The 12,347-nt window shown below is 45.0% G+C and overlaps 1 protein-coding gene across 5 annotated transcripts in view; it reads left to right on the top strand.

Moving 5' to 3' along the window:
- EXOC3L2 (exocyst complex component 3 like 2) overlaps positions 1-12,347 on the top strand; it is a 465,790-nt gene that overhangs the window by 176,520 nt on the left and 276,923 nt on the right. Inside the window, exon 1 of one of the 5 annotated variants that reach the window (XM_086938388.1) lies at positions 2,030-2,299. The exons of 3 other annotated variants lie outside the window; for them this stretch is intronic. The gene's annotated coding sequence lies outside the window, so the exon portion shown is untranslated. Of the gene's footprint in view, positions 1-2,029; positions 2,318-12,347 lie in introns of those variants that run through there. One more of the 5 variants, XM_086938386.1, reaches the window with a different exon arrangement.

The raw sequence follows: 12,347 nt of genomic DNA, 5'->3' as shown, positions 1-12,347 counted from the left end.
TTTGAATACGCCTCAGACAGAACTAAATTGGCCCTGCTCCTGCTCTGGGTGAGTGTGTGTGTGCAAATCCTGAAGCTGGTTTTAACAGTGAAGTTATTTTTTGTTTGTCCTAGTCTAGACAAGGGTCTCTCCATTCCTTGGTTGAAGTACGTTAGTAAGTGCTTCACTGAGATTGGTCTTCCTGAAATGTGTATTGGCCCTGATACATTAAGTCAACATGTCAATTGGCAGGCAAAGTCTCACCATGCAGAGTTCAGCCTCACCCAAAGACTGGCGGAGGTTTTCATTGTGCGTAATTATTTTATCACCCTAGCTACTGGAGATATGGCATCCTACCTAACTTTGGAGCTCTCTCGGTGGGAGAGGTCCCTCATTTTTAGATTCAGGGCAGGCACCATGTGGCGTCTGCTGTGGTTTTCTGATGGGGTGAATGGGTGGGCAGCTGAGCAATCCTTGCAGCATTTTGTTGTTTGTAAGTTTTACAACGCGTTGACTCTTTCTTCAGAACAACCTGAACTTATTTGCTCTAAAGAATGTAGGGAGGTGTATCATATCTTCAGATGTTAGACACCCCGACATCTGTTTCAGCTTTTGTTGCTTTCTTAAAATGTGTATACAAAGTAGGAAATCGATTGACGGGTAATGGCAGTGGAGGTCGCTTATTGCTCAGTAAATGTACTTTATGTAGCAGTTCACCTTTCACCTGACAGATTTTGTATTGATGTTTTAAAGCTCCTCTTTTAGGTTGAGCCTGGCAGCACATGCCCTGCTCTGCAAGGCATGCTGTGTTCAGGTATGGACTTGAAGCTCCGCCCACTCTCCGCCCATATTTTTAATTGGCTTTTGTCATTGTCCACTGTCCTCTGTAAACTGTGGCTTTTGATTGGTCAATAGGCTTAGTAGTCCCTCCTGGGTACCGCCTTGTCTCATTATCTAACCTAGTCCCCTGTTACACAACCTTTTTTTTTAAATCATTATAGCATGGAGGCCGAACGCATTTGCAATACAATAGGTCTCGCATTTGCAAGATTGTAAGCTATTGGCATTGTAAATAACAATACCTTTTATTTATATGTTTTAAAAACCACGCATAATTAAAAGGCATTGTCATTTAAAATGCCACTAGCTCAATGCTCGTAAATGCGAGATCTTTTGCATTGCAAATACTTGTTATTATCTCTTATTGTGTATTTTCAATTAATTGTATATCTTACTTTGTCTCATATGCAGCAGGAAGTTGATGGAGGGGTAACGGGATTAGAAGTAACACATCGCTAAACTAACACACTTTATTTTAGTTGTTTATATTGCACTGAAATTAAGTTTTTATTCTATTTGTATTAATGTTGTAATTGTATTTTGCTCTTTAATGATTTGTATCCAACTGGCTGGGCCGAGTTTTGTCAACCCTTCTGAGCCGTAGGCCGTGTGGTGGTATCACAGCTTGTGCCACATTACCATCAAAGTCGCCAGATTTCGTTGGATGTCACAATTTGGTGCCAAGTTGTGGCCTCCGTCTTGGATGATTGATCTGCGATGCATCCGTTGTGATCTACCCCTGTGTTCTGGCTCCGAGTGGTGCCCAGTTTGTGCCTTGTCCTTGTTTTGCAGCCCCTACCCTGCTTCATTTGTCTTTACTCACTAGTGGTAGGGTTTTGTCATGGGTCACGTGGTGCCCAATCCCGAGTCCTTGTGCTGTACTTGATCAGTATCCTGGGACAGTGACCATTATCTGTGGTGTACTGTACCTGAATCAGCTGTTGGTATGCGGTACTCGCATCATGTTTCGGTTCACTGCTGGCTGTCGGGTTGTATCAGTGACACGTGTATTGTGTACTAGGTTAACCGAAGATAACCGGTCGGTGTTTTTTTGTTCGGTGCAAGGGTTCAGCCCATCCTAGTTAATGGGTGGTACCTGGCTTGTGTCCGGGGTCAGCGGGCTCTCCTCTTGACCCAACGGGCCAGGAAGGGCACCGCAGAGGCCCACCCTTCCGAGGAAGATATATTTGTCGCCTTCTTGCTGGAAGCTGTCCAGCCGCCAAACAGGATGGACGTACAAGCCGAGAGCAGCGAGTCTTTCAGGAAACCCATGTCACGCCGTGTGTTCGCATTCAGAGGAAAGAGACTCACTTCTGATGTTTATCGGGCGCTGGGGAGCGGATGAGAACGCGGCTGCCTCCTCACTCCCCTTCAGCCTGCCGCCGCGGAGGGACGCGCTGCGGACATGTAGCCGGGCGCTGGCGTCTCCGCAGATGAAGTAACTCCTCAGCCTCCGCGAGGACGCGCTGCCTGCAGTCGGGTCAGATAGCCGAGTGGGGTAAGGCTCCTGCTTCAGAGACCGCGCGGAATTTATTCGGGATAGACAATCATTCTCATTCAATGGCGGATACAAATAGGCCACTGGAGATGGGAAACGATAGCAACATGACCTCTAGAGTTATGCTATGCTACGTTACGCTACGCTACGTTACGCAATGTTACGTTACGCAATGTTATATTTGTAAAGCGCACTATCACTGGCAAGTTTATCCTGACGTTGTAGCTATCCTACATTGTTAGCCGCCAAACGGATAGCAAGCGCCTCGTAAAATAAAACGTATTCGTATTATTTTGGATGGTTTTGTAGCACTTGTTTCCCAGTGTTTGGCTCCTTTGCTCTGTAGTGCTCCGAATATAAGGACCCATCTTCTGAGCCGTCATGTGCAGTGAGGAGCTCCGTTCTGTATTTCTGAGCCTTCAGAATTTACCAGAACAGAAGGGTGTCCTCAAGATGTCCAATCCCATAGCTCAGCCCAGACTATGCAGAGTCGTTCAAGGGGGTGGGGGGTTGTCGACGGTGCAAAAAATGTATGTTTTTGACACAGTGGAACCTATCAAGAGGTACAGAGTCAGCGTTATTCAATGTACGTTTGTTGGACGTGCGTGGTCGTTCAGCGGTAACTTAGATTTATGAATTGTATTTACAGTTGATGCCCCTTAATAATGTGGCATGTGTGAATTCATAGGTTTGCAGTAGAAAGAACGAGCGCACCAGGGTTGCGAATACCAGGTCACGGAGTGTAGTGAAGAGGTACTTGGAAATCATTATCGCCTTCGCGACGGTCTCGTGCACTCGGGCTCTGGCTGCTGGGTTTGGGTGGGGAATAAGGGGTATTCTGTGTGGTTAGCAGAGGCACTGCGTTGGAAGACGAGGGCTATTGGCACCAGATTGGTGGCGCTGAAGGGCCTCGTAGGCAAGGATGTTAAGTGAACAGAGGTGTAAGACCAATGAGATGGGGGACTGGGGGGGGGGGCTTTAGTGGTTTTAAATAGTTCTTGAATGAAAACATTTGTTGCCATTTTTACTGGTGAGGGTATGGGTAGATGTATGAAGTTACAACGCATACTTTTACAACGCCTTCCTTTACAACGCATTTTTTACACCGCAACATCCATTACAACACATACCATTACAACGCATGCCATTACAACGAATTATTTGAAACTACCTTTACAACGCTTTCCACTACAACGCATACTACATTTACAACGCATACCATTACAACGCATAACATTTTATTGCATGTAAAGTAAGTGTTGGATAATGTAGGGGTAAAAATTACTATTCTAACTCCAGGGGGTGCAACAGTAGGGTAAGTGTTGGATAGTGTAGGGGTAAAAATGACTATTCTAACTCCAGGGGGTGCAACAGTAGGGTAAGTGTTGGATAGTGTAGGAGTAAACATGACTATTCTAACTCCAGGGGGTGCAACAGTAGGGTAAGTGTTGGATAGTGTAAGGGTACTATGTGTTGTAATGCTATGCGTTGTAATGGTATGCGTTGTAATGACTGCGTTGTAACGGCATGCGTTGTAGTGGTGAGCGTTGTAGTGTCATGCGTTGTAATGGTTGCGTTGTAAATGCATGCGTTGTAATGGATGTTGCGTTGTAAAAGTTTCGTTGTAATGGTAGTGCGTTGTAAAAGTTGCGTTGTAAAGGTTGTTTCCCGTATGGGTACTTATCCGGGAAAGTGGATAGGGGGCTTGGGACAAACAGTAACCGCACACCATACATAGTAGTGTAGCTTGCTTTCAGTGTGGGTAAGCTCCTTAGCGCCACACATAGGCGTTGTACATGCTGCATAAACAATACAATATAGTGCAAAACGATATAAACCCTCTAACCGTTTATTCTGTTATCTTCACGAAGACAGCTCTCAGCAAATCCAGTTCGTCTATTCCAGACCCATGTTCTATTTTTTGCTGAGCCGTTCTCTATATTATTGTGTAAATTGCTTTGGGAGGCAGGGGCTTAGCGAGCTACAGTGCAGCAGGTGCAGTGACATAGGGGCCTACAGGTTAGCAAGAAGCTCACTCTCCTTAGCGTGGGAATTGGATGCGTGGGGAAAATGTATCTCTCCCTGTTTATGGACTGTGGGGATGCAAGGGACAATACCCTAAGTCAAATTTTGGAGTGAACCCCTAGGATAAAACTGTGGCAACCATATGTATCCGAAGGCATGCTGCACATGGCATAATTCTTATTGAAACATTGTGACCTGAGGAGCAAACTCTTGATTGGGGGTAGGGTCGGGGAATCCATGACTTTTTTGTTTGGCTATTTATTTAATTGCTGTCATTGAGGGGTTGAAACTCATTCTATTGTCAAGCAGTGAAATTAACATAACAAATAGTCCGAAAGCCCGCAGCCAACGCAATTGAATGTCGACATGCCAAATACCATTTGAACAAATTTTGAGAATCTATTTACAGCACTCCTAAGAGTTCGTAATTCTAATAATCCGGGCAAAAGGTTAGAGACCCTCAGTATAACACATTCTATTTGTTATAGAGTATTTCCGACGAAAACAGATAGCAAGGTTAGGTTAGACAAGGATTTCCAGAGAAAATTCAAAGTATAGTCCAATTGGTTTATTTTCTTCAGTCTTTTCTTTATTTTCAATTTCGTCCCTTTTTGACTTCTATGCCTAGTGGCCCATGTGCCTGGCGGCGAGTTCAATTTAGCGGCTAGTGTATATAATGCCGTCCACCCATACACAGGGTTTCTCTAAACAGGGACTGCTTGCGTGAGGAAATGCGATAATCTTAACCTTCGCTTAACAACTTATCATGGTTGCAAGCTTACGAATTTGAATATACACTGTCCTACTATTCAGTGTTCGTCCAGATGAATATCATACAAACAAACGTATATCTGCTTACCGACCAATATTAGCTAGCAGACTAGCTGTTCCGCATTTGACTATCGTGACTGTTCAACAGACCTGAAGGCATTCCTCATTCCCTATCGTGATTAACAACCTTGCCATCAATATTATTGATATTGTGCTTCAATGCCAAACTACGGTTTATCTCGTTCACTTTGATGTTCAATATATGCTTCACGCCGCCGTGTTCATGCCTTGAAAAAGTCCTTGTGTAGGATGAAACACGTGTTGGTGACCTTTTTTGCTGGGAATATCTGTTTTACGAAATTGAACATAAAGAAAAGACTGAAGAAAATAAACCAATTGGACTATACTTTGAATTTTCTCTGGAAATCCTTGTCTAACCTAACCTTGCTATCTGTTTTCGTCGGAAATACTCTATAACAAGTAGAATGTGTTATACTGAGGGTCTCTAACCTTTTGCCCGGATTATTAGAATTACGAACTCTTAGGAGTGCTGTAAATAGATTCTCAAAATTTGTTCAAATTTATGTGACACACATCTAGTGTGTACTGACGGCACCTTTAGGTGGTAGGTGCCCTGAGTCTCTGTAGCACCCTTCTGTCTATAACTTTTTCTCATATGAGTCAGATTACCAAATATGTACGAATTTGTGTATATTTAACTAGACCTTTTTCAGAGTGTTGTGCGGACGTTTCCCTCTGGGAACACTACTACCTACTTTTTCTGTGTATGCCAAATACCATGTCTGCTAGCCTTGATTTCCTGATGCCTCTTAAATCTACATCTCGATATTTTGCCTACCTTTTTTTATCTTACTCTTGCTGGGTATTTTTTCAACAGTTTTTTCTGTCTTTGTCACTTTTTCCCCGTCTTTCTCTCACTCCTTCTTTCCCCGTTGTTGTGTATTTGTTTTTTTCTTTCTTTGGATCAAGGTCTGTTCAGGAAAAATAACCTAGATCACCAAAAGTGAGCGATGGTGGGCCCTAGTAAGCGCCGGGTCTGGATTTCCACAAGACAGTTTGTGTCCCTACCAAAATATAATGTTCCTACGCTCTTTCCCTCTTCACCACAATTAGAGGCTTTTTACTATAAAAGTAGGGGATGCTGCAGTTTTCTTCCTTGCATTAGGGCCCTGGGAGACCATACTCTGCCACTGTTGGGAACTGCTAAAAGAGCTAGAAATTTTGCACAGAATGGTCTGCTATTGAGGTTAGTGTGCAACCGGTGTGCAAAGCACAGCTTGAGTCCTTCATGTCTACTCCGACTATTATGGTAAAATGATGTTCTGAATGCGGTAATACTTACATTTAACCACTTGTATGTACCTACAGTATTAAAAGACCAATTCTGTCGAGTTTACGATACAGATATTTAATTATTTGTATTGCAAAAAAGGATGGGCTTGGTGGCTGCAATGAGGTTGTGGAGAGCTTGAATCCGTTCACCAACGAGCTTGTGGAATATGGAATAACTGGTGTCAAATGTACACCTCCACAAGAGCTTTACACCTCATTGGCTAAAGGGTCCATAGTCGTGACATACACCAATGTCTGCTCTTATGGTAACCCTTTGCTTACATTAGGTCTGAGTTGTGGTGATTCATACAAAATTGCACTTCGAAGATGTGGAAAAAAAATTCCAGTCTGTTAGCTAGACCTAAGCAACCCTTTTTCAACAAAACAAATTGTGAAAGATGTTTCTTGTTAACTTGTATGCTGATATGTCTTACAGAAAGGCTTGGTCCAGGGACGGACTGGGACCGCAAACCGGCCCTGGCAAGTAAGTCTGACTCGCGGCAGCGGGAGAGGGGGGAGTGTGGTGGTGGTGGGAAACACTGCTACCGCTTTTGGTACTGGGGCCAATATTGCAGCATTGTTGCAAAACTGGCCCTCTGTACCAAAAACACCCCCTCCGGTCGAAAACCAGACCCCACCCTTCCAGCCCACCTGGAAAACTCCTGGTGCCTGCTCCAGCCAGTCTAGACCTGGCTTGGTCCTCCATTCTTATAGCTTTGGGTGGCCTGGAGTACTCAGAATTGTCACACTTGTAGACGTGAGATAGTTGTTAGTTATGTTGTTATTGAAACTGACAGCACTGCAGGGGCAATGGGTGGTGCAAACTGCAGGGGCCAGTCTAGAAGGGCCTGGCACGTTTTACTAATCAAGCATTGACAAGCTGCGTGGTTGGGAAAGATCTATTATGGGCTTACCAAGAACATTTTTGGTAGGCTTTATTGTCACTCTCATTTGCTTGCTTCTTATTTAATGACTTGCCTTGCTCTTCTTGTGTTTGTCTCTCCCCTTGAACATATCCTCTTTACATGTTTTTGATTGCCTGACTGGTGTCCTTCACTCTTAGATCTTGCCTACCAGGCAGCGCAAGCTGTCTGGTTGCGAAAGACCTATTATGGGCTTACGAAGAACTTGGTTTGTTGGCTTTATTGTCACTCTCATTTGCTTGCTTCTTATTCAGTTACTTTCCTTGCTTCTCTTGTGTTTGTCCATCACCGAGAGCATAATAATTCTGCTACCCGTTTCACTGACTGAATTCTATCATTCCACTGCTCTCTTTAAGCGAAATACTTTTTTGTATTTTGGTTAAGCACTCAATGAGAATGCTTGTGTTTTCCAGATGTCTTCCTCATGTTCTTTCCCACTGCCTCATGTTGCTCTCTGCCATGTGTGCTGCTCTCTCACTTTTGTGTGCTTCTCCCCAAACTCTCCTGCCCGCACTCTTTTTCTCTCCTTCTCTTTTCCCCACTTCCCACACTCTGTGTTGTTCACTGCACCATGTGTTTCTCCCTACACATCCATTGCTCTCTCACTCGTGCTGCTTTTCCAATACTCATCCACACGCTCTATTGCTCCCCGCACCCCCAGTCTGATTTTATAATCAACTTTTCCACGCGAAAAATATATTTCTTTACAAATTAAAGTATTGAATTGAATTGAATTGAATTGAATTGAATTTTATTTTTTTGGTTACTAAAAACCATTACATGAAACCAAAATACAAAGGTAACAACACTACAAAAATTAAAGTACCGTCCGCCATCCTGCGTCGGTGCCTACAGAATGATGTGACACTGGCAGCAGAGGCCACGTCATCGTGCCGTTTTTTTTTTGTTTGGTTTATTTTTTTTGCATATGCTGTGCAGCCTCAACAAAAATCATTATGCTATAGGTCCAAAAACTACGTTGCCAATGCTTGTTGCAGAAAGAGAGCATGCCAGGCAAGAACCAGCGGCATCTCTCATGTCTGTCAATTGTTTCATTCAGAGATGTGATTGCAGGAGCGCTAAGAGACACCAGTAGTGTGATTAACTCCCTGAGAGTTGTTGACCCAACTGTGCCCTCTGTTCCAATGAGGGTGTGTGCCAGATGTGTTTTCCGGCAATGGATCAATAGGTCACAGACGGGGTGGAACAAATATGTCTGACTCTAGCAAATGGTGAACAACCTTTACAACAAAACTTTTACAACGCACTACCATTACAACGCAACCATTACAACGCAAACCATTACAACGCATTGCACTGGGGGGCGCTCTAGGATAGGGAATACATTTAATTTACTATCCAACACCTTCCCTAGTGTCCACGGGGACTGGAGTTGGAATAGTAAATTAAACTATTCACTATCCAGCACCCCAAAGCGCTATGCGTTGTAAAGGTTTGCGATGTAAAAACCGTGTTGTAAAGGCATGCGTGGTAAAAGTATGCGTTGTAACATCATACATCCCTAGCAAATGAATGAGCTGGGTTTCATTTGGAGGGCACTCCGGAGCATGCTCGTGGCATTGATGATAGGGGCACAGCAAGCCTCTTATCTTTTGGGTTGTGTGGCAAAGCCACAATACGTTGATACTCCTGTTTCTGTAAGGTACATTTGAAGCAATGGCAGTCATCATGGGTGGCTTGCAGCGCTGGGCATCGAAGTATGCGGCTACGAGCGATGAAAAAGAATATCTGAACTCCTCTACCCACAGATTATAACATTTCTAAATATGGCACCAAACCATGGAGCTGGCTTCCTGTTCTGGAAATGTATTGTTGAACTTTTCTTTCTGATTTACTTGATGCACCTGCAAGTTCCAGCTCAGCTGATCTTCAATGAAGGTTGAACAGTGGCTTGCCATGAGTTTGGTGCAATAACATTTCAGACGTGGTTAATTTGTAAAAAAAAAAAGGTGCCGGGGCTTTCGTCAGGAAGCAGCTTGCACCAGCCCATTTCTCCTTTTAGCGCCTGCTAAAACAAAGCCAACTGCTACTAACCATGAAAGTGGGGAGAAGATGTGCCGTAATGGCCAGACTTCGGAGCTGGGGACCAAGGTTCAAGTCTTGGTGTTGGCTCAACATCCTGTGAATCTGGGCAAATCACTCAATCTCCCCGTAAATTAATGTGTCCTTAATTGGTGCTCATGAAAAGCACCGGTGTTGATGAAGTGCCGCTGCTGAGCGCCAGAAATCACCGGCTCAAATGAAGCACTGCATTTCAGTGAGAAACGTTTCATAGCAACGGTGAAGAGACATAGATCAAGGAGGGCGAAGTGCTTAGCATGGATTAGGCAAGGAACAGTTAGCATATGGATTTAGTTGTGCCATTTGTAAGAACGTTGTTGTACCACCAATGTCATTTAAACTTTAATTAAAAGGTATTCCCAATGGGGCTGATTTGTTGATGACCAACTTACATTCCTACTTCTATCAAACATTGTGAGTCCCAGTATATTTATTTCTCAACCATTTGACTGATGTAATTGCACACCCGAGACTATCATCTGCCAAAGTTGTATCATTAATTCATTAACCCAATCTAAAACTCTGTTGATTCTTGTTAGACCTGTCATTTTTGCAGGGTTATCCCCAAATATTTTGCTTCCTTCCTCCCATTTTTCTGACCTGTTTTTGTTGGCTTTAGGACCTGCCACTGCAGTATCTGTGCGTGTAGTTTTAAACTGCAATGTCGACTTGGCAAGTTCACTCACTTGCCCGGCCTAAACCTTCCCTTTTATTTCATTTTTTTTAAAACACATTTTTATTGATTTATTGTACATTCAAAAAGAACATGAAGCTTGTAGAGAAACAAGGGGTTTCGGTTACATGCCCCAGACCATCGTAGGTCGCCCCGTATCAAGGAGGGTAGTTAAGGCACATTCATAGCAACAGGAGATGGTTCATATCAACTTTCGAACAGGCTTAGTGGCAATTCAAAAAGATCCTGGGCATTTAGTAGTAATCGATGAAACAATGCACACCCTGTGAGCTACCCACCTCTATAGTCCAGGCAGATCCCTGGGTAAATCCTGTACAAGTGTCCTTGGTCAGTCATAGAGAAATGTGATCCCCCAACTTCCCTCCCGACTCTCCCAGGCATGTCATTTAGGTACTGGCTTTGCAGGATCTAGGAAGCTATAGCCGCAAGAGTGGCAGCTCGTTGGAACGAGGGGAGATTGAAAATGAACAAATATACATAGGGTAGGCACCTTTTCTCACTTCGAGGCGCCAATCAGGGTGGGCCCCCCGACCACCACTGGGTAATCCACCGCCGCCACCGGGCTGTGCCCATGCACATCATCTTCCGCTTTGTCAGGGGTTTTGAGCGCCATTACTATTAGGTCCCAAGCTCTCGCCCTGTCCATCGCCTTTTCACTCCCCGTATGATTTGCAATCTGTAATCTAATCACCCCCTCACACTCAGCCCATTTCAGTAGGTTCGCTTTCCAATTAACAGCACTAGGAGCTCGCTGTTCTTTCCAGTGTGTGGTGATGGTTCTCTTGGCCAGTAGGAAGCCCAGGTCTATAAATTTACTGGTGATTTTATTTTTGGAGGTAAGGGGAAACCAATGTAGGATGCAGTGGGCCATAGAGGGCTCCAAATCCCTGTTGGTTATGTCTGTCAGTACAGCTGTTACTTCTTTTCAATAACTATCTAGGGCCGGGCATTCCCATTGCATATGTTTAAAATCTGCATGATCTGCGTTGCATCTTGGGCAAGTCGCAAGGTGGGCCAGAAAATAGGTATGCAGTGTCTCCTGGGTAAGGTGTGCTCTGTGTAGTATATGGAAGTGTATTAACTGGAACCTCGCATTCCTTGTGCTCTTCCAGGCTCTCTCCACCGGGTCATCCCATGCCTTGTCGGGGATAGCAGTCCCTATGTCCGTTTCCCACTTGAGCTTTAGAGCAGATAGGGGGTGTAGGGATTCCAGTGTCATGCATCTGTTAAGTCATGTCACCGCCTTGAGTGTGCCAGCCGCCTTCACCACATATTGGCATCCCATAGAGGGGGGCGCTTCCGTCAAGCCCGTTCCCCGATGCTTCCCGATGGCTGTCGTGAGGGCAGGGTACTATAAGACGTCGCCTCCGGGCAGGTCATAGCGGGCCAGCAGGTCATCAAATGGAAGAAGAGTTCCCCTCATAAAGTTCCCCCATAGTGGTTTGCCCTTGCTGTGCCCAACCCTCCAGTTTTCGCCAGGTACCCCATGTGACAAGGCCCTACACATCTGCAAGGGTATCTCTGTGGCATAGGGGCATTTAATCGAGGCTCTCCGCAGGTCCATCTTCCAGCATTTCCTCGCAGCAGCAAATTCTAGGATTGAGGGGCTGGGGCCAATCGGGAGTCGGAGTACTATACGGGACAAGACCATCAGGGGCCAAAAGACCACATCCGGCTCCTCCCCCCCTCTAGTGGCCCGCACTACCCATTGGGTGAGCCATTGGAAATGGGCTGCTAAATAGTAATTTTCGTAGTCCGGAACCGCCAAACCACCCTCCGCTTGGGGCGCATAAGTGTACTAAGGGCTACCCTGCGCCTACCCGTGCCTCAGAGAAAAGCGGTAATCATTGTATGGAGTTGTTTGAAGAGGGAGCTGGGATCCAGATCGGGATGGGTCCAAAAATGGTACAGGAGTTGCGGGAGGTTCACCATTTTAAGGAGTGCCACACATCCGCCGAGAAACAAGGGCGGAACCCCAACATTCAAAGTTGGCCCTGGTTTCTCCGATGGCCTTCCCAATGTTGCCTTCAAGCATATCTACGGGCTCATTATAGATAAGTGTGCCTAGTTAGGGCAAGCATCTGTTTTCCCAGTTCACTTCCTCTGTACGCTCTGGACCTAACCTATTCCCTCGCACTGGAAAGAGGTATGATTTTGACCAATTCACATTTAACCCCGCCAC

The sequence above is a fragment of the Lissotriton vulgaris genome, chromosome 9 (genome assembly GCF_964263255.1).
Source record: "Lissotriton vulgaris chromosome 9, aLisVul1.2, whole genome shotgun sequence".
In the NCBI taxonomy this organism is placed as follows: domain Eukaryota; kingdom Metazoa; phylum Chordata; class Amphibia; order Caudata; family Salamandridae; genus Lissotriton; species Lissotriton vulgaris.
This window is presented reverse-complemented; position numbering and strand designations above follow the sequence as displayed.